A 20,837-nucleotide genomic window follows, 5' to 3' on the forward strand; every position below is an offset into this window, starting at 1 on the left:
ATAATAATAATGTGATTTGCTTTACGTTCCACCTACTACTTTTTAAGGTCTTCGGAGACGCCGAGGTGCCGGAATTTAGTCTTACAGGAGTTATTTAGTCCTGCGGAGTTCTTTTACGTACCAGTAAATCTACCGACACGGGGCTGTCGTATTTGAGCACCTTCAAATACCACCGGACTGAGCCAGGATCGAACCTGCCAAGTTGGGGTTAGAAGGCCAGCGCCTTAAGCGTCTGAGCCACTCAGCCCGGCGCAACATTTTTGTAACGCTATTCTTTTGTAGGAAATCACCCAGAACAAATCGAGCTGCTTTTCTTTGGATTTTTTCCAGTTCTTGAATCAAGTAATCCTGGTGAGGGTCCCATACCTCACCCTTGGTAGTAATGTGACTTATCAGCTTATTCACCGAGGTGAATTGTAACACAGTGTAGAGCCCACAGGCAGAAATCAAAACTGAAATCTTTAATGGCTTAAAGGAGTGTTTTCAGTGTATAAATAGAAGCTGACAAAATAATTGAAACGCCCAGAAAGGAAGGAGGAAAATATATGAAAATTCACCTAATAATAATAATAATAATAATAATAATAATAATAATAATAATGTTATTTGCTTTACGTCCCACTGACTACTCTTTTACGGTTTTCGGAGACGCCGAGGTGCCGGAATTTAGTCCCGCAGGAGTTCTTTTACGTGCCAGTAAATCTACCGACACGAGGCTGACATATTTGAGTACCTTCAAATACCACCGGACTGAGCCAGGATCAAACCTGCCAAGTTGGGGTCAGAAGGCCAGCGCCTCAACCGTCTGAGCCAAATTCACCTGATGAGAGAGTATGATATGTTATTTCAGTGATTACGAAATCGAGTCAAATTTACAACGAACTTGTCAGTACGAGCCCACTGACCTGGATTCATGCACTGATTCGGTTGGGAAGGGTGTCATATAGGCGTTGGATCCTCTCCTGAGGCAAGCCGGCCTACAACTGTTGTAACTGGTCCTTGATACCTTGGATACTGGCATTGGGACGTGGCTGACGTACGAACTGGTCCCATACACGTTCTATCGGGAACAGATCTGGGGCCTATTCCACAAAAGTATGGTCTTGTACATTACAAGTTACTAGTGTGGGTTCTTGTAATGTATGGAGTTGTACATTTCTGTTCCACAAAAGATTGATAGTCTCTTATATATTACTAGTGAATTGTTACAAGTTTTACAAGTGACAACATATCAATAAACATACTACGTCATAGCATGAATCAGCTGTTTATCTTCATATTCCTTTCGTTGAATTAGGTTATGCTTGTCTCATTAATCTTAATATCGTATTTTAAGTTTAGTTATGTAGCAAAGATTCAAAGAACTCTAATATTTCTGTGAATTTCTCAATGCTACAATGTTATTTTTCAGTTTATTTCTTTGATGATAGGAAATTACTCCGTTATTATCACCCATTATGTTCTTCCGCGATCCTCGCATATGTTCCACGATAGTCTGACATACCCACCTTGGTCTGTCATTTGGAATCGGATGCCGCTAATGACGACATTCGGCCGCCCAACTTAATTGTTACAAAATTGCACACTCTGCATGAATTGTTAAAATGGTATCAAGGAAAGGAAGTTATTCATTTTGAAGGAAATAGAAAGAAGGAAAGATATTAATTTCGGTGCATTCTGCGAGAGTCTGAAAAAACAAGACAAAATAAAGGGTTGGATGGAAATATTTGATTTGGAAAAGCTCATGGAGCTTTTGAGGGGGAAAAGTTGGATTAATGATTGGAATTACTTGGAATTAATGATTCCAGGAATGTCCTTCTTGGAACATGTTTGTTCAGTATTTCCAGGTCAGGGAACAATTTGAGGAAATTTTATATCATTTATTGCAGCTACCACAGAATGTATTGACCTACAGACCGAAGATTTTGCCATCCCATGCATATGTGCAATACCATGGTACTGACCACAATTTCCTAGCCAAAGCAGTGTTGTTAGTAGGCCTAACTGTTGTTTAGCAGAGAGAGATTTATTTCTGTTCGTAGGATGTTTCAACCTATGTTAAATATCCATCAAAAGTTCTTCCACTTGTATTGTGCTTAACCTAAAACTCTCATTGTATTCAAATAGTGTTAAACTGGAAGTTTATTCTTTCCCTATACATACGGTAGTTTTCATTTTCATTACCATCACTATCACTTCTGCTAGACCACATATTTATCAAAATGTATATGAAATAAGTATATTTAAATAGCACTAGTACATTTATATATTATTGTCCTTTCACTGGTAGGGAATAGTTCCCAATTCACTAGTAAATTACAAGTACTAGTACTTTTGTGGAACATACCTATAAAAATTCACTGGTAATTTGTACGTATGGAGTAGTAAAGTACAACTGTAGAAAATTATTTTGTGGAACAGAAACTCTGGTATTTGTACTAGTTACTAGAGAATTTACTTGTAATGTACAAGACCATACTTTTGTGGAATAGGCCCCTGGGAATCTTGCTGGCCACAGAATGCCTCAACATCACGCAGATATTTCATACGTGCCGTGTATGGACAAGTTGAAAAATGGCACTAGGATACTGTCGCATGAGAGGTAACACATTGCACCCATAAGCGAATTTGCCTAATTAATTTACAATTAAAAGTTGAATATTTCACATATGAGATACCACAGTAGGTGGGAAACTAGCAGTCACAAAGGAACTTTCTGGCGCCAGTCAGACTGCAAGTAGAATCCATGAAACTCTTCTCTAAGCACGACCAACTTGTAAACCAACCTAAGGGTTCCTTCCAATAAATTTTATGACACCGCGTAGGAGTGGCGACTTGCTGTTCGGTTCTCACGAGAAAAGCACGCGTTGAGGCCTGACCTACTTAGCTAGGACAATAGGGACAACGACAATAACCGCCAATCCTTGGGAGGAAGTGGAAGCACCCACGTTTGGAAGAGCGCGAAAGTCTCAGCCAATCAGAAAATTCTAAATTTGAATGAACTGTCACAGCGGGAAATCTACAGTCAGTATTTCGCGATCTGAAGCCCGGTGTGGTGGTGAGAAACAGTGTCCTGATTTCTTTATAATATTTGGTGAATTATCAGTGCGAATCTGTGGTTAATTAGTGCCTAATTAATAAAATTCAACTTCACACGGAGGAGTAAGAGGACCCAGAAGAATGAGTTGTCATGGCGGGATGAAGCCATCCACCGGAAGAAAATAACACCAGTGACGCGCGCCGTCGTGTGGATTATCCTGTGATCATTTCCCGCGGCGCAATATCACATGTGAGTCAGACAAAATTTAGGAAGTTTTGCATATAAATTTTGAAAACTATAACCTACGGATGTACGATAAAGCGCTCCTAAGGACTAGATTATTACGCCACATCCCTTCCACGGAACTATTTTCCAGGTGGTGGGAGAACTCTTTACAAAACCCAGCGACCAGAGGGTTGAATTCTCAGTTGTTTTGTTGAGTCTTGGCAGTGATTCTGTATGTCTCAGTGTCTTGAGTATTCTCAGTGTTTCTTGAGTTTTCGCAGTGATTCTGTAATAGTCTCAGTGTATCTACGTTTGACAGAGTGACAGAGTGTGTCAGCAAATTCATTTAGTCAGATTTACTTTTGGCTGGTAAGAAAGCGATTAGACACTTGTAGGCATTTTTAGAGAGCCTTGTATTATTTACTTGGGAGAGTAGCATTTCAGAAAATGAACACTTTAACAGACTTTTACTGTAAATGCAGGGAGAGTAGGCAAGAGCTACACTTTCAACTTAAATGAACTCACATTTCGAGTCGAGAGGAACAAGTCCATGTTTTCAGCATATTTACATAAAAACATCTCTACCCAGCGGGTAGTGTTACATGTGATATCAGCATAAAATTTTCTCCACAACATAAACTGTATTTTAGCTTGTTTCTACCATTCAATAAACTGTTTTAACAAGCGAGATATTTACGGCCAGAAACTAGTAAAGACAGACAGGGAGGAGATTGACTTTCTTCAATGCAGGCCGCAGTAGTAAACCTTGAGGAAACAGTTATGTCCCGGTGGGGTTAATGTTCTGTAAGCTGCAGTGTAAACAAAGCTGAGAGACCGGCGAGCAGACCAGCAGGTGATTTCCAGGTAGATAGCGAGGCGACCGTCCAACTACACAACAGGTACAGGAGTCTGCAGTGGTATCATCTAACTTTCACTGGAGTGAGAGAAATGCGAGTGTTTTATGCTAAAGTAAGTGTGTGTCACGGCATGGCAAAAATGTGTCAAATTTGCGTGTGTAAAAATCTGGAATACCACATCAGCTTGAAGATGGAATTCTAATTTCACCATGACCGAGGCCGGTGGGTGAGCCAGCCTGCCTCCATCACACAGGTATGAGCATCGATAAATAATGTAAATAAATATGTAGGACCGTGGCTAATCGATGATCAATGTAGTTTAGAGTAATTAGGTAGGATTGTAAATAATTCACGGTTGATTTGTAACTATAAATATTAATAATTATAAATAATAATAATAATAATAATAATAATAATAATAATAATAATAATAATAATAATAATAATGTTGCACTTTCAGCTAGGATTATTTGTGCACTTTGTTTAGGTAGATGTTTGTTTGCGTGTTGTTGGTTTATTTCTGTAGTATGTCACTTTGACAGTTGGGCAGCTATGATATTTGATCTATTGAGTGTAATGCCGTTTTATTATTATTATTATTCATCATGTTATTTAGATCGTGGGTTTTTGAGTCACATTTTGTTGGAGTTTTGATCTTGTAGACGCCGCCGCGATGATTTCAATGTTTATTTTACTAGTTTGCTCATTTCAGTTTGTTTTATGTTGCGGAATCATCTTTCAGATGACCGGTTTTGATTGTACCTATCACGTGTATTTTGCGACGATTTTGGTAGACGCGAGTATTTTATTCTGTGTAGTGGCGGTTACGCATGTTTCAACATCTGTGTTTTGAGAGGCAATCTCGTCACTTTTTTTTAAGTATAGAAGCAGTGAGTGCCATTGATGAGTCAGCTCTGAGATTTTTGTGATGTGTTAAGAAGAGAATGATCGAGAGATCGAGCTAGATGATTAATATCCCTGATGATCTACGTTGGTAATGGAAATATGATATTTGGACCATGTCATGAATTGTCGTAAGAAGTCGTAATGCGCACGACAGATATTTTGGCCGCCGGATACGAGCGAGGCCGTATTGTGAGAATAATGAATAATAATGACGTCAAGAATTTATGAGTAAATAGAAATGTGAAATGAAGAATTTAACCACGAGTGTTAAAGGTGTTACGACATGGGTTATGATAGAAGGCAGAAGCCTGTATTTGTTTAAATAATTCCAGGGAAAGTAGATGCTCGGCAAATAATGCTAGCCAGTGTACAATGTGAGCAGAGCGACGAGTCAATGTGTTTTGAATAATCATGTAGAGTCACGGATGACGTGAAATAACAGTAATTTGTCTGTAAAGGTTAAATGGTATCATGTCCAGACATTTATCGTCTGAGGTTTGAGATTGCCGTCAAATTCACAATATTTATATTTTGCTACTCGCAGCGGGGTATATATTTTTCATGAGACTCCGATTTCATTCTGCGCATTTCCATCCTTATTAATTTCCAGTAGGCCGCGATGGTGGGATCTAGTTTTGTTTATTTGTTTTTCATTCTGATTATACTTTTTACCGTTCATTTGTAGGACGTAAGCGTATGTGAATTATTTATATTTGATTTGATGTAAATAGATAGGTGTAGATAGGCTAGTTTTTTTTTTATTTCTGTATTCTCTTTGTCGGAGCAGTGTTTCTCCGTTAATTAAATGTAATGATGTAAATAAGATTTCAGATGTTAGGTTTATGGATCATCGATTATGTCACAGCCGAAACTATAGTAGTGGTATGCTCATACCAGGCATTTAAGTAATTACCAAACTTTCTTTTTAAAATCCACTACATTTTATTTTGAAATGAAGCGATCCTTAAATAAATAAATTGTATAAACTGCCGCAATGAACGAGATAAACAAGATGGCATCTGCCTCCATCTAGTGGTGGTACCACAAATATGAGTTGATAATGAAATGCAGTCAGCGGCAAATTCAATAGAAATTTAAATGTACAAGGATCGCTATCATTTGAAATGTTAATATCAGGCACTTGGCCTAAATTTCTGTTTATTCTAAGGAAGTCCAGTCTATCACAGGTATGCAAGTGAAGTTTAAATTTAGATGAGTGGTTGATACACTCAGAGTGATGTTTCAATAATTTATTTTGTTTAATCATGAGGTGTTGAATAAGACAACGGTTATGTAGGAATGAAGTGTGATGTTCATGGCTGTTTTCTTCGAATTTTTCCTTAGGTGATACACTTGGTTAGTGCAGTCCATGATTATTTAAATTTGGGTATTTTTTCCAAATGAGCCACATGTGATAAACATTTGACAACTCCTATAAGTCAGTGGATTGATGACGTAACAAATTTAAATTACTTTATTGTGATTCAACTACTTTAAATATTTTTGAGAGATATTTTCTCCGTAATGTAATTCTGTGTTCCAAGAAGGTGGTTTTCCTGACCAGAGTTTTAAATTGAGTCATGTTATTAACTTGAAGACAGTGTCTACAGAGTTTGGAATAATTTTAATTAATGTGTTTGACCTCCAGTCAGTTTATTAGGCAGATTATGATTGTTTTGTAAGGCAGATCCTCAATCTTTAATGTTTTTATTAGTCTCATTTAATTTCATTTTGTTTTACATTTTCACTAGTTCAGTTTACGTTCATTTTAACATTTTGCATTTTATTCAATAAATTAGTCTTTTATTTAAATTTTAATTCAGTCTTGGGTACCGTCATTTTAGTTAGTTTACCCCCCCCCCCTCTTTTCATTTCCTCACTCCTTGATCAGCGGGTGGCCTCTCCGGGGATAACGGACGGGCACGACTGAGGAAGAAGAGTCTACATGCAGCGGTGAGTATTATTTACATGTCATCTATTACAGGAGCAGCCGGCGCAAAGAAGAAGGAAGAGATCACCGCAGTTGTTGCCTTGAAAAGGGCACAGGGGCCGGAGTGAGGAGTGAAAAGCGTGGCGCCCACCTTTGGGGCCAGATTTGCCTATCCCCGGGACTTTGCACTTTACATTTAATTTATTTTGTACGCAGACTGACAGCCATGAACATAGATTTACTGAGTGTTGATAAATATGAATGCTGTGATAGTGCTGTTTGACAAGTAGTGGTATTAACTATAAATGACATGTTTTGTATAATTTTATCCACATTTAGGATAAAATTGTTTTGTATTGGTGATTACTGTGTTTTGCATGTGTTGGAAGTATTGTTGGGGAGCCTGAAGGTCTCAGTCGTTTCTCTCAGCATATAAAATGTCGATTAGTCAGGAGCAGTGGGACATGTTGATTAAAACCATTAGTGATTTAAGCGTAACAACTAGTGAGTTGAAATCCAGTCAGGCCGAACTATCGAATAAGATAGAAAATAGCCAGGCAGAATTAGCTATTGAACTTAAACTAAATCAAGATGAGTTGAAATCCAGTCAGGCTGAACTTGCAAACAAGGTAGAAAGTAGCCAGGCCGAATTAGCTAACGAATTAAAAACCACACAAGGCGAATTAAAATCCAGCCAGGTAGAACTTGCAAATAAGATTGAGAGTAGCCAAGCCGAACTTGCAAATAAAGTAGAGGCAGTACACGGACAGGTCTTGGAAGAATTCAAACAGTGTGAGATAAAGCTCGAGGAGAAATTTATAAAGAGCCAGGTTGAATTGAAGAAAGAGTTACGGGAAAACCAGGATAAACTCATGCAGGCGTGTAATGCTAACAGGCAGGAGACAATGGAGGAAATAAAGAAGTTAGCCGATGCACAAGCACAAAAACAAGAACAGTTAGACAACCACAGCGCGACTGTTGAGGAAAGCATGAGGGAAACCAGGGTGATGGTACATGATCAGGGCAAGGATTTAGCTCGAGGTATCATACTCTTGGAAGAACGAATAGATAAAATTGAGGATGAGACTAGGAAAGAAATGAATAAAGTATGCGTACAGGTTGGAGAGACCCAGGAGAAAACGAGCCACGAAATCATGACCTTAAAGTCGGAAACCCAGGATATTACAAAGAGGTTAACAGAACTGTCAGAAAAGATAGCAGAGACTGAGGGTGCGATTACACTCAGTGAGCAGTCAGTAAGACAGGAATTTAACGAGGTCATAGAGGGGAAAATCCAGGCAATTAAGACCCAGGGCGAAAACCTGTCGACCTTAGTCAAGCTGCTAGTAGACAAGCAAGCAACCGAGTCGCAAGTGGCAAAAGAAATTAGGATACAACCGCAGGGTGAGCAAACAGAGAGCGAGCCGATAACACAAATATTTAACGTGGAAAGGACAATGCCGGAAAGTACACAAAGAGCTGAAGCTTCCACCCAGATCATAAACATTGTGCGTACGAGTGACGATCAACCAAAGAAATTTAGTGGAACGTCACAAATTACCCCAAAAGTATATCTTAGGGAATTGAAACAATATTTCCAAGATATAAAGGCCCCAGAAGACAAGAAACTACGTATTGTAGAAAAATATCTCGAAGGACAGGCAAAGACCTCGTACTATGGTTTCGTAGATACCTTTAAGACGTTCGAGGATTTCGAAAAGGCTTTCCTCGAAAGGTACTGGTCCTTGTCAACACAACAAGCACTCAGAATGGACTTGTACACTCGCAAGTACATGTCGACACAGCCCACACGCTACCTAGACTTCTTCTTAACACAGCTCGTGAAACTTAGACAATTAGACTCCCCTGTGTCTGACGCAGAAATCGTGCAGACAATAATCAAGCAATTTCCGTCGGACGTGCAGCGAATGCTCATTACGGCGAGGGTAGATGATCCAGCTCAAGTTGAGGCTATTTTAAGGGAGCTAGACGCTACATCAACTAGTAATGTACCGCAGAGAGTGACCAGGCAAACGCAGGAACATAGGGCGTACCTAGCTAATGCCACAAGTGAGAATGCACGAGGCAACGCGCAGGTAAACGGCCCGAATTCAGGTGCTGTACCGCGGCGGGATACGAACACGAGACGCCAGGAGGAAGAAACCCAACGTCCGTGGTTTAGAAAACCTAATTATCCAGACAGGCGACCGCGATACCAGGACAGGCAGCCATACCAAAAGAGGTACCTCTCACGAGACAGAAGGCGATGGGAAGATCGAGGAAGAGATAGGCCTTATTATCGCGACCCTGAAAGAAGGTGGAACGAGAGAAGAAATTACCAGCGAGATAGGAACTCGGACCCGAGGTACCAAGAGGGGCGCCGATATATCAATGACCTGAATAATAAACAGCAGCGCGATCCGTGGAAACAGGCAATCGAATCCCAAGACATGAACCCGGACATCACGGGAGCCGAAAGCCTCGAGTTCCAGCAGACAAGAAGGAGAGGAAGCGAGGACCGCAGACCGCTCAACCCTAATGCACCAACGTACGAGGGGACCGGTGCTAGGAAAAAAAAACTTCAATTTCGAATTAGTAGCTCCTTTAGACACTGACTCAACCACACATTTTACCATTGAGAATGAAGAGTGGGAAGTAGCTAAAGTGGACTCATGGATAGCGCAGCCTGAGGACTTATTAAATGATGAATTCAAGCAGGAGAGTCCACAAATTTTACCTCTACCTGTGATTAAAATCAAAATTAATGAAACAAGTATTTTAGGACTTTTAGATACTGGTGCAAGTATCAGCATTATTTCGAGGACTCTGTTTAATGACTTGAAAGAGAGAATGAGCCTACCTGAGATCCCGGTCTCGACAGTAAAAATAAAAGGGATCGTGCCAGACAAGGTGACTACCTGCAAGTCCCAGACATACCTGGAGATGACAATAGGGAGCTCAACCTACAGTCATACATTTATCATAATGGCCAGAGTTAACTACAACGTAATTCTCGGAGCTGATTTTCTAAGGGAAACACATGCCGTCATTGACCTTGCAGGGGGCGTTGTGAGATTCCGAAGGAATGGAGGTCATGACAGGGTTGCAATAAATCCGGAAACTGATGAGGAGGACGAAGCAGATCACAGTACTGACGGAGAGTTCCACGACATCTTAGGAGGCGAGCATGCGGATGAACAATTAAATATTTTGGACCATGAGGGGATTTTTACAGACATTTTTATGGCTGATACTGCAGAAGATATTGAAAAATTAATCAATGACAAGGTTGCAGAGAGTAAAGGAACAAAAGAACAGAAAGATCAACTAAGAGCCTTCTTAATTGAACATCAGGCCGTATTCGATTCCAAAGTAGGCCTCATCCCTAATTTTACATACGTTTTCAATGTTTTGGACTGGGAACCATACAAACGAAAGCCGTATCCAGTGCCAGAGAAATACCACGAGGAGGTCAAACAAATTATCAAACAAATGGAAGAAAACGGGATTATCTCGAAACGACCCACTCCGTACGTGAACAGCCTTGTCATAGTAAAGAATTCCCTGAGGCTGTGCTTAGACGCTCGACAATTAAATTCCAAATTAATCCCAGAGAATGATCAAGCCATGCCTATTAAGGACGCAATTCGTCGATTTAGAGACATGGAAGTTTTCACAGGTGTGGACCTGACCAGTTCTTTTCACCACATCCTTCTGCATGATAAGTCGAAATTACTAACAGGGTTTATGTTTGATCAACAGACCTATGTGTTTGAAAGACTCCCGTTCGGAACCCGCAATTCTAGTAGCGCTCTCATACGGGCACTTGACAGGAACCTAACAGACGAAGTCAAAGCAGTTACTACTTTGTACATCGATGACATGATAATTGCAACTAAAACCTTTGAAGAAAACCTCCAAAATTTAGGTAAACTGTTCAAAAACCTTATAGAAACTGGATTCAAGGTGAATATCAAGAAATCACACTTTTGTCAGCCGGAAATCCTATTCCTAGGACACGTGATAGACGGCAAGGGAATCCGACCAAACCCGGTAAAGTTAGAAGCAATAAGTAACTTCCCTAGACCTACCAAGGTGAAACATGTCCGCCAATTCCTTGGTATGTGTCAATTCTTTCGAGAACACTGTAAAAATTTTACCGAAGTCGTAGCACCACTACAAGACCTGCTGTGTAAGAATAACAGATGGAAATGGACACAGGAAGCAGAGACAGCGTTCTCAAGTACTAAAGAATTGTTAGCCAGGAGTATACAATTAGCGTATCCTGATTTTAACAGACCATTCATCCTCCAGACAGACGCATCTAAAGTGGGCGTAGGTGCAGTCTTATTCCAGGAACAGGACAATGAATGTAAAACCAAGGACTATTTAGGCTTTTATAGTAGAAAACTGAGGTCGCACGAACGGAACTACACAACTACAGAGCTGGAAATGCTAGCTATAGTCCAAGCCCTACAGCACTGGCGGAAAGTTATTTATGGATTTCCAATCGTCATAAGAACCGACCACAAAGCTTTAACGTTCATGTTAAAGTCAGCTGTTTCATCTGACAGAATTACTAGATGGTCACTGTTCGTGCAGCAATTTAATTTTACCATTGAACACTGTACCGGCAAGGCAAACATTTTAGCAGACGCTTTAAGCAGGAACCCAAATAAACATGAAGAGCAGGTAAATTATGTGGACTTAACACAGGAAGACCGAAATGTACTGCTCCGACTGAGCCAGTTACCAACCTTTCAACAGGCTGATCCAACCTTACAGCCGATTATCCAGTATTTCCAGGGAGCAATTCAACAAGGGGACCCTCGTTATGACGAAATTCACAAGGCCGCACAAGAATACAGGTTGTTAAATAATCAATTGTTAAAATATGCGGATAAGGATCATACAAAATTAAAGATTGTAGTCCCGAAAGAATTACAGGAAGAGCTGATATGGCATGTACACCGTATTATTGGGCACGGAGGTATTGATAAGACCGTCGCCACAATTCAGGAAACTTTCACCTGGAAAGACCTAAGGAAAACTGTCAGAGATGCAATAATTACATGCGACACTTGCCAGCGTGTAAAGGCGAACTCCTACCTTGTAAAACAGAAGCCAATTCCCATTCTACCGTCAAAGCCCCGTGAGTTATTCGCGATGGATATTTATGGAAAAATCCCGAAATCACGGAGAGGCAATCAGTTCATATTAGTCACCATGGATGTATTTTCCAAATTTACAAATCTTTCTCCAATGCAAAAGGCCAATACTAGGTCAGTTTTAAGATGCATTAATAGGGAAATAATTCCGGCCATGGGAAAACCGGAGAAATTATTAACAGATCACGGAACACAGTTCACATCCGCAGAGTTCAAAACAGGTTTACGGCAACTGGGAATACAACATGTTCTGAGTTCAACACGTCACCCAGAGTCGAACCCGGCAGAAAGAGTAATGAAAGTCATCGCAAAATTCAGCAGAATTTATATCCCAGAACAGCATTGGCGATGGGTCGATATTCTCCCATTGATCACTGACTGCATAAATAATACTGTCCATGAAGCAACAGCGAAAATCCCGGCCACAGTGCATAATGGCTTACAACCGGCCAGACCATGGAATCCAGTCGTTAATTGTCCTCCTGAACCCCTATTATCTCCGGAACTGTGTACACAACAGGTACAGGAGCGTTTAAGAGAGCAAGCTAACCGCAGGCTGAGAAGGGTTCGAAGAAAAAAATATCACAGGCCATTAAGAGTAGGTGAAATGGTATTGATCCGTAGACCAGCCATCTCCGATCCTGAAAGGAAGTATTACGCAAAATTCGCACCATTGTACATCGGTCCTTACAGCATTGTTCAAGATATGCAAAACAATGCATATAAAATTAGAAGTTTAGATGGAGAAAATGAAATGGTTATGAATGCAGCCAATCTTAAAACATATAGAATAGCACCAGGCGCAGCTCAAGTGAATCTCGTGGAAAAACCAAGGAGCTCAAACGCAGGAGAAGACACAAGTTCCGGCACGGAAGAAGAAGATGATGATGATGACCCGTGTACCGAAGCAGAAGAAGAAGATGAGCAAGAAACCCTATCAACGAACCCAGGAGACGACAGTCATTTCGAGATTGAGACAGGCCAACAAACAGAAGAGGATTGTCCGGAATGCGAACAGAACTCAGCCGAGATACTGGCAGTCATGAAACAGATTGCAGATGACCTCGAGAAAGAGAACAAGAGTTTAGAGAGAGAAATCAGAGAAAAGCTCAGACATAAGCAGAGGTATACTTCATAGCCAGGAGTATACATTCGCTTATGGCTGCAAGTATGAGTAATCATTGGTTGAATTTAGAAATCTTCCACTATCGCGTAAGATTTCTAACGTCGTAAGGGAGCATTGCACCCATAAGCGAATTTGCCTAATTAATTTACAATTAAAAGTTGAATATTTCACATATGAGATACCACAGTAGGTGGGAAACTAGCAGTCACAAAGGAACTTTCTGGCGCCAGTCAGACTGCAAGTAGAATCCATGAAACTCTTCTCTAAGCACGACCAACTTGTAAACCAACCTAAGGGTTCCTTCCAATAAATTTTATGACACCGCGTAGGAGTGGCGACTTGCTGTTCGGTTCTCACGAGAAAAGCACGCGTTGAGGCCTGACCTACTTAGCTAGGACAATAGGGACAACGACAATAACCGCCAATCCTTGGGAGGAAGTGGAAGCACCCACGTTTGGAAGAGCGCGAAAGTCTCAGCCAATCAGAAAATTCTAAATTTGAATGAACTGTCACAGCGGGAAATCTACAGTCAGTATTTCGCGATCTGAAGCCCGGTGTGGTGGTGAGAAACAGTGTCCTGATTTCTTTATAATATTTGGTGAATTATCAGTGCGAATCTGTGGTTAATTAGTGCCTAATTAATAAAATTCAACTTCACACGGAGGAGTAAGAGGACCCAGAAGAATGAGTTGTCATGGCGGGATGAAGCCATCCACCGGAAGAAAATAACACCAGTGACGCGCGCCGTCGTGTGGATTATCCTGTGATCATTTCCCGCGGCGCAATATCACATGTGAGTCAGACAAAATTTAGGAAGTTTTGCATATAAATTTTGAAAACTATAACCTACGGATGTACGATAAAGCGCTCCTAAGGACTAGATTATTACGCCACATCCCTTCCACGGAACTATTTTCCAGGTGGTGGGAGAACTCTTTACAAAACCCAGCGACCAGAGGGTTGAATTCTCAGTTGTTTTGTTGAGTCTTGGCAGTGATTCTGTATGTCTCAGTGTCTTGAGTATTCTCAGTGTTTCTTGAGTTTTCGCAGTGATTCTGTAATAGTCTCAGTGTATCTACGTTTGACAGAGTGACAGAGTGTGTCAGCAAATTCATTTAGTCAGATTTACTTTTGGCTGGTAAGAAAGCGATTAGACACTTGTAGGCATTTTTAGAGAGCCTTGTATTATTTACTTGGGAGAGTAGCATTTCAGAAAATGAACACTTTAACAGACTTTTACTGTAAATGCAGGGAGAGTAGGCAAGAGCTACACTTTCAACTTAAATGAACTCACATTTCGAGTCGAGAGGAACAAGTCCATGTTTTCAGCATATTTACATAAAAACATCTCTACCCAGCGGGTAGTGTTACATGTGATATCAGCATAAAATTTTCTCCACAACATAAACTGTATTTTAGCTTGTTTCTACCATTCAATAAACTGTTTTAACAAGCGAGATATTTACGGCCAGAAACTAGTAAAGACAGACAGGGAGGAGATTGACTTTCTTCAATGCAGGCCGCAGTAGTAAACCTTGAGGAAACAGTTATGTCCCGGTGGGGTTAATGTTCTGTAAGCTGCAGTGTAAACAAAGCTGAGAGACCGGCGAGCAGACCAGCAGGTGATTTCCAGGTAGATAGCGAGGCGACCGTCCAACTACACAACAGGTACAGGAGTCTGCAGTGGTATCATCTAACTTTCACTGGAGTGAGAGAAATGCGAGTGTTTTATGCTAAAGTAAGTGTGTGTCACGGCATGGCAAAAATGTGTCAAATTTGCGTGTGTAAAAATCTGGAATACCACATCAGCTTGAAGATGGAATTCTAATTTCACCATGACCGAGGCCGGTGGGTGAGCCAGCCTGCCTCCATCACACAGGTATGAGCATCGATAAATAATGTAAATAAATATGTAGGACCGTGGCTAATCGATGATCAATGTAGTTTAGAGTAATTAGGTAGGATTGTAAATAATTCACGGTTGATTTGTAACTATAAATATTAATAATTATAAATAATAATAATAATAATAATAATAAATATAATAATAATAATAATAATAATAATAATAATGTTGCACTTTCAGCTAGGATTATTTGTGCACTTTGTTTAGGTAGATGTTTGTTTGCGTGTTGTTGGTTTATTTCTGTAGTATGTCACTTTGACAGTTGGGCAGCTATGATATTTGATCTATTGAGTGTAATGCCGTTTTATTATTATTATTATTCATCATGTTATTTAGATCGTGGGTTTTTGAGTCACATTTTGTTGGAGTTTTGATCTTGTAGACGCCGCCGCGATGATTTCAATGTTTATTTTACTAGTTTGCGCATTTCAGTTTGTTTTATGTTGCGGAATCATCTTTCAGATGACCGGTTTTGATTGTACCTATCACGTGTATTTTGCGACGATTTTGGTAGACGCGAGTATTTTATTCTGTGTAGTGGCGGTTACGCATGTTTCAACATCTGTGTTTTGAGAGGCAATCTCGTCACTTTTTTTTTAAGTATAGAAGCAGTGAGTGCCATTGATGAGTCAGCTCTGAGATTTTTGTGATGTGTTAAGCAGAGAATGATCGAGAGATCGAGCTAGATGATTAATATCCCTGATGATCTACGTTGGTAATGGAAATATGATATTTGGACCATGTCATGAATTGTCGTAAGAAGTCGTAATGCGCACGACAGATATTTTGGCCGCCGGATACGAGCGAGGCCGTATTGTGAGAATAATGAATAATAATGACGTCAAGAATTTATGAGTAAATAGAAATGTGAAATGAAGAATTTAACCACGAGTGTTAAAGGTGTTACGACATGGGTTATGATAGAAGGCAGAAGCCTGTATTTGTTTAAATAATTCCAGGGAAAGTAGATGCTCGGCAAATAATGCTAGCCAGTGTACAATGTGAGCAGAGCGACGAGTCAATGTGTTTTGAATAATCATGTAGAGTCACGGATGACGTGAAATAACAGTAATTTGTCTGTAAAGGTTAAATGGTATCATGTCCAGACATTTATCGTCTGAGGTTTGAGATTGCCGTCAAATTCACAATATTTATATTTTGCTACTCGCAGCGGGGTATATATTTTTCATGAGACTCCGATTTCATTCTGCGCATTTCCATCCTTATTAATTTCCAGTAGGCCGCGATGGTGGGATCTAGTTTTGTTTATTTGTTTTTCATTCTGATTATACTTTTTACCGTTCATTTGTAGGACGTAAGCGTATGTGAATTATTTATATTTGATTTGATGTAAATAGATAGGTGTAGATAGGCTAGTTTTTTTTTTATTTCTGTATTCTCTTTGTCGGAGCAGTGTTTCTCCGTTAATTAAATGTAATGATGTAAATAAGATTTCAGATGTTAGGTTTATGGATCATCGATTATGTCACAGTCGAAACTATAGTAGTGGTATGCTCATACCAGGCATTTAAGTAATTACCAAACTTTCTTTTTAAAATCCACTACATTTTATTTTGAAATGAAGCGATCCTTAAATAAATAAATTGTATAAACTGCCGCAATGAACGAGATAAACAAGATGGCATCTGCCTCCATCTAGTGGTGGTACCACAAATATGAGTTGATAATGAAATGCAGTCAGCGGCAAATTCAATAGAAATTTAAATGTACAAGGATCGCTATCATTTGAAATGTTAATATCAGGCACTTGGCCTAAATTTCTGTTTATTCTAAGGAAGTCCAGTCTATCACAGGTATGCAAGTGAAGTTTAAATTTAGATGAGTGGTTGATACACTCAGAGTGATGTTTCAATAATTTATTTTGTTTAATCATGAGGTGTTGAATAAGACAACGGTTATGTAGGAATGAAGTGTGATGTTCATGGCTGTTTTCTTCGAATTTTTCCTTAGGTGATACACTTGGTTAGTGCAGTCCATGATTATTTAAATTTGGGTATTTTTTTCCAAATGAGCCACATGTGATAAACATTTGACAACTCCTATAAGTCAGTGGATTGATGACGTAACAAATTTAAATTACTTTATTGTGATTCAACTACTTTAAATATTTTTGAGAGATATTTTCTCCGTAATGTAATTCTGTGTTCCAAGAAGGTGGTTTTCCTGACCAGAGTTTTAAATTGAGTCATGTTATTAACTTGAAGACAGTGTCTACAGAGTTTGGAATAATTTTAATTAATGTGTTTGACCTCCAGTCAGTTTATTAGGCAGATTATGATTGTTTTGTAAGGCAGATCCTCAATCTTTAATGTTTTTATTAGTCTCATTTAATTTCATTTTGTTTTACATTTTCACTAGTTCAGTTTACGTTCATTTTAACATTTTGCATTTTATTCAATAAATTAGTCTTTTATTTAAATTTTAATTCAGTCTTGGGTACCGTCATTTTAGTTAGTTTACCCCCCCCCCCTCTTTTCATTTCCTCACTCCTTGATCAGCGGGTGGCCTCTCCGGGGCTAACGGACGGGCACGACTGAGGAAGAAGAGTCTACATGCAGCGGTGAGTATTATTTACATGTCATCTATTACAGGAGCAGCCGGCGCAAAGAAGAAGGAAGAGATCACCGCAGTTGTTGCCTTGAAAAGGGCACAACATGAGGACGCATGATGTCCGTGGCGTACCGTTGTGCCATCAGAGTTCCTTCAATCACTACCAGCCGTGATCTGAAGTCATACCGACGGCTCCCCACACCATGACGCCAGGAGTAACACCGCTGTATTTCTCCAGCACATTGGAAGAATGGGACCTCTCGCCAGATCACCGCCATACTCGCAGACGATTGTCATCCGGGGTAGTTCAGAACCGCCATTCATCGCTGAACCCAGTGCGACACCATTCATCAGCAGTCCACGCTTCCCGGTCACGGCACCACTCCAAACGCAGCCATTTGTGTTGTGTTAACGGCAGCCTATGCATGGAACAGTAATTCCCTAAGCCGGCTGTGCTAGTCTCCGACCATTGGTACTGGATGACACATAATGTTACAGGGAGTCCTTTACTCATTCTCGGATGGCAGGCGCAGATGTGAACGGGTTACGATTGCTTGGTGCACAATTCGGTGATCCTCCCTTATGGTGGTCAGACGGGGTCGACCGGAACCTTGACGACGAGTATGACGAGTATGACTGCCCTCACGTTTCCATGCAGTCCAAAAACGGGCTACTGTCACATCCGAATGCCCCACAAATCTGGATATTGCACGATTCGACCAACCGGCCAACTGGAGACATTACAATGGAGCTTCTTTCACACTCTGTCATGTGCTGATAACAATGACATACCCTACCAGGCCTGGGAACAACACTAAACACTGCTAAACACGAACAGCACTAATGCACTCTGGTGGCCGTTCTACCTGGCACAGAGAATTGGAACTCTGAGCATTTACATGCCCGCCGATGGTGTGTACATGTACGAAGTTACATTGATATCCGACCATTTCTTCTGGGTGCTTCAAGTATGTTGTCAGGGAGTGTATTTACGTGTCACGATTAAAAACATGATTTTAGCTAATCCCAAAACCTACATTAGATGCTTTGCTTGAAATCACCATACTCGAGCCAGTAAGTGACAAATAGAGGTGTTGTGCTTCTGGCTAAGGCAGTTTTTCCTTAATCATTTCGGAAGAGCGAATCTGCGGTAGTGAATTATTGCTTCCCTGTCTTGAACAGGCTTGAAGCTAGTTATAATAACAATGCTTTCAGCAGGGGAGAAACCAATGTGATACGAGCCCGCCTGCCAAAATAAAAGTTCGCCCCCCACCCCCTTAAAATACAATGCAAAACCTGTGAATAACTTAATGTAAATTGAATTACAGCAGGTAGAAGTAATGCAATACATTGTGAAGTTATATAAACATAGGGATTATTGTCATTAAACTATTATTTAAAAATAATGTTTAATAGATTTTACTTGACTGCCTCTTGGTTTAATTGCTAAGCTGTTGAACTGCCAACCATGAACCAGTTAGATGTTTGTACTTAACTTTAATTGCTTTCATTTTTCAGTAACAACTACAATCGGCTACAATAATTTATTCGATTAAAACACAGTAAATATACGAACAAAATTAAATAAAAATCTAATCAAAGTTTTAAAAATATCAAACCTCACAACTGATAAACTTCGCGCATGGGAGCTCGTTCGAAACTGAGTTGATTGATTGTTACTACTTCTTATTACCATTGTACACTGTTATTCACCGAGCGAGTTTGCCGTGCGGTAAGGAGCGCGCAGCTGTGAGCTTGCATCCGGGAGATAGTGGGTTCGAACCCCACTGTCGGCAATCCTGAAGATGGTTTTCCGTGGTTTCCCATTTACACACCAGGCAAATGCTGGGGCTGTACTCTAATTAAGGCCGTGACCGCTTCCTTCGCTCTCCAAGGCCTTTCCTATCCCGTCGTCGCCATAAGACCTAGTTTATCTGTGTCGGTGTGACGTAAAGCAAATTCTAAAACAAACAAAAAGAGCTTCTTGTCGAATAAATGTGCAGCAAAAGTTAAATGTTCTGCAAAATTTGTGCATAATACTATCAGGTTCACTGCACATCAGCAAAGCATTATTTCTGAATTAAAATATGATTTTTTGGCATCAATTTTCATTGTTGTAATTATTTGTAAATAATTTGCTGCAGTTCTTTTCCGAGGAACGTTTCGCGGTGTTAGGAAAGACAACAAGGGGTATTTTTTTACTGCTGTGCAACCGAGCTCGATAGCTGCAGTCGCTTAAGTGCGGCCAGTATCCAGTATTCGGCAGATAGTAGGTTCGAACCCCACTGTCGGCAGCCCTGAAAATGGTTTTCCGTGGTTTCCCATTTTCACACCAGGCAAATGCTGGGGCTGTACCTTAATTAAGGCCACGGCCGCTTCCTTCCCACTCCTAGCCCTTTCCAGTCCCATAGTCGCCGTAAGACCTATCTGTGTCGGTGCGATGTAAAACAACTAGCATATAATATTACTGCTGTGCTGTGTTACACTCAACACAATGAAATGCAATTCCTTTACGAACAAAACAGAAAAAACAAATTTTTTCGCCTGATTCTGCAAAACCGCCCAGACCATTTCTGTGCAGAGTGACATTAAGCTAAGGTATATTATAATTATGTTTTTGTGAGGAGTCTGTCGGTCTCCTTAAAGACCCGGGTCCGTCTGCGCTGCGCCCCTGCCTTTCATTCGTCTGATGCTGACAAAGCTGTAGTCAAAAGGGACTTGGAGCTACTCCGATGTGACTACCAGAAATAGTAGAGAGTGGTGGTGATTATTGTTTTAAGAGGAAGTACAACTCCGCAACAATCTTCTATATAACACTAGTCAGAGGGAAAAATGGGAGGGATCCGATACTTCGAAAAATGAAGACATCGGTCAAAGAAAGACAAGGGCCCCGAAGAGTGTGAAAATGAAGGACTCCCTAGCCCTCGCAAACCGAACAGCGTCGGGGTCGGGAAAGAACAAGAGTTGACCAAGAGAGGTCGGATAAGATAGATGAAAGTGAGGAGCCTGGCACAAGTAAGTGGAAGCAATCCCAGGACTCGGCTAAGGGCCCTGTGGTCGCCAACCCACGCTCCAAAGTTCAGAGCCCATGGGACCCTTTTTAGTCGC

General features: G+C 40.4%; 1 protein-coding gene across 1 annotated transcript in view; it reads right to left on the reverse strand.

The window, feature by feature from the left end:
• The window catches only part of LOC136863771 (mitochondrial 2-oxoglutarate/malate carrier protein-like), a 60,884-nt gene that overhangs the window by 31,036 nt on the left and 9,011 nt on the right, over positions 1–20,837 (reverse strand). The window lies entirely within an intron of this gene.

Source organism: Anabrus simplex, chromosome 1 (genome assembly GCF_040414725.1).
Source record: "Anabrus simplex isolate iqAnaSimp1 chromosome 1, ASM4041472v1, whole genome shotgun sequence".
Lineage (NCBI taxonomy): Eukaryota > Metazoa > Arthropoda > Insecta > Orthoptera > Tettigoniidae > Anabrus > Anabrus simplex.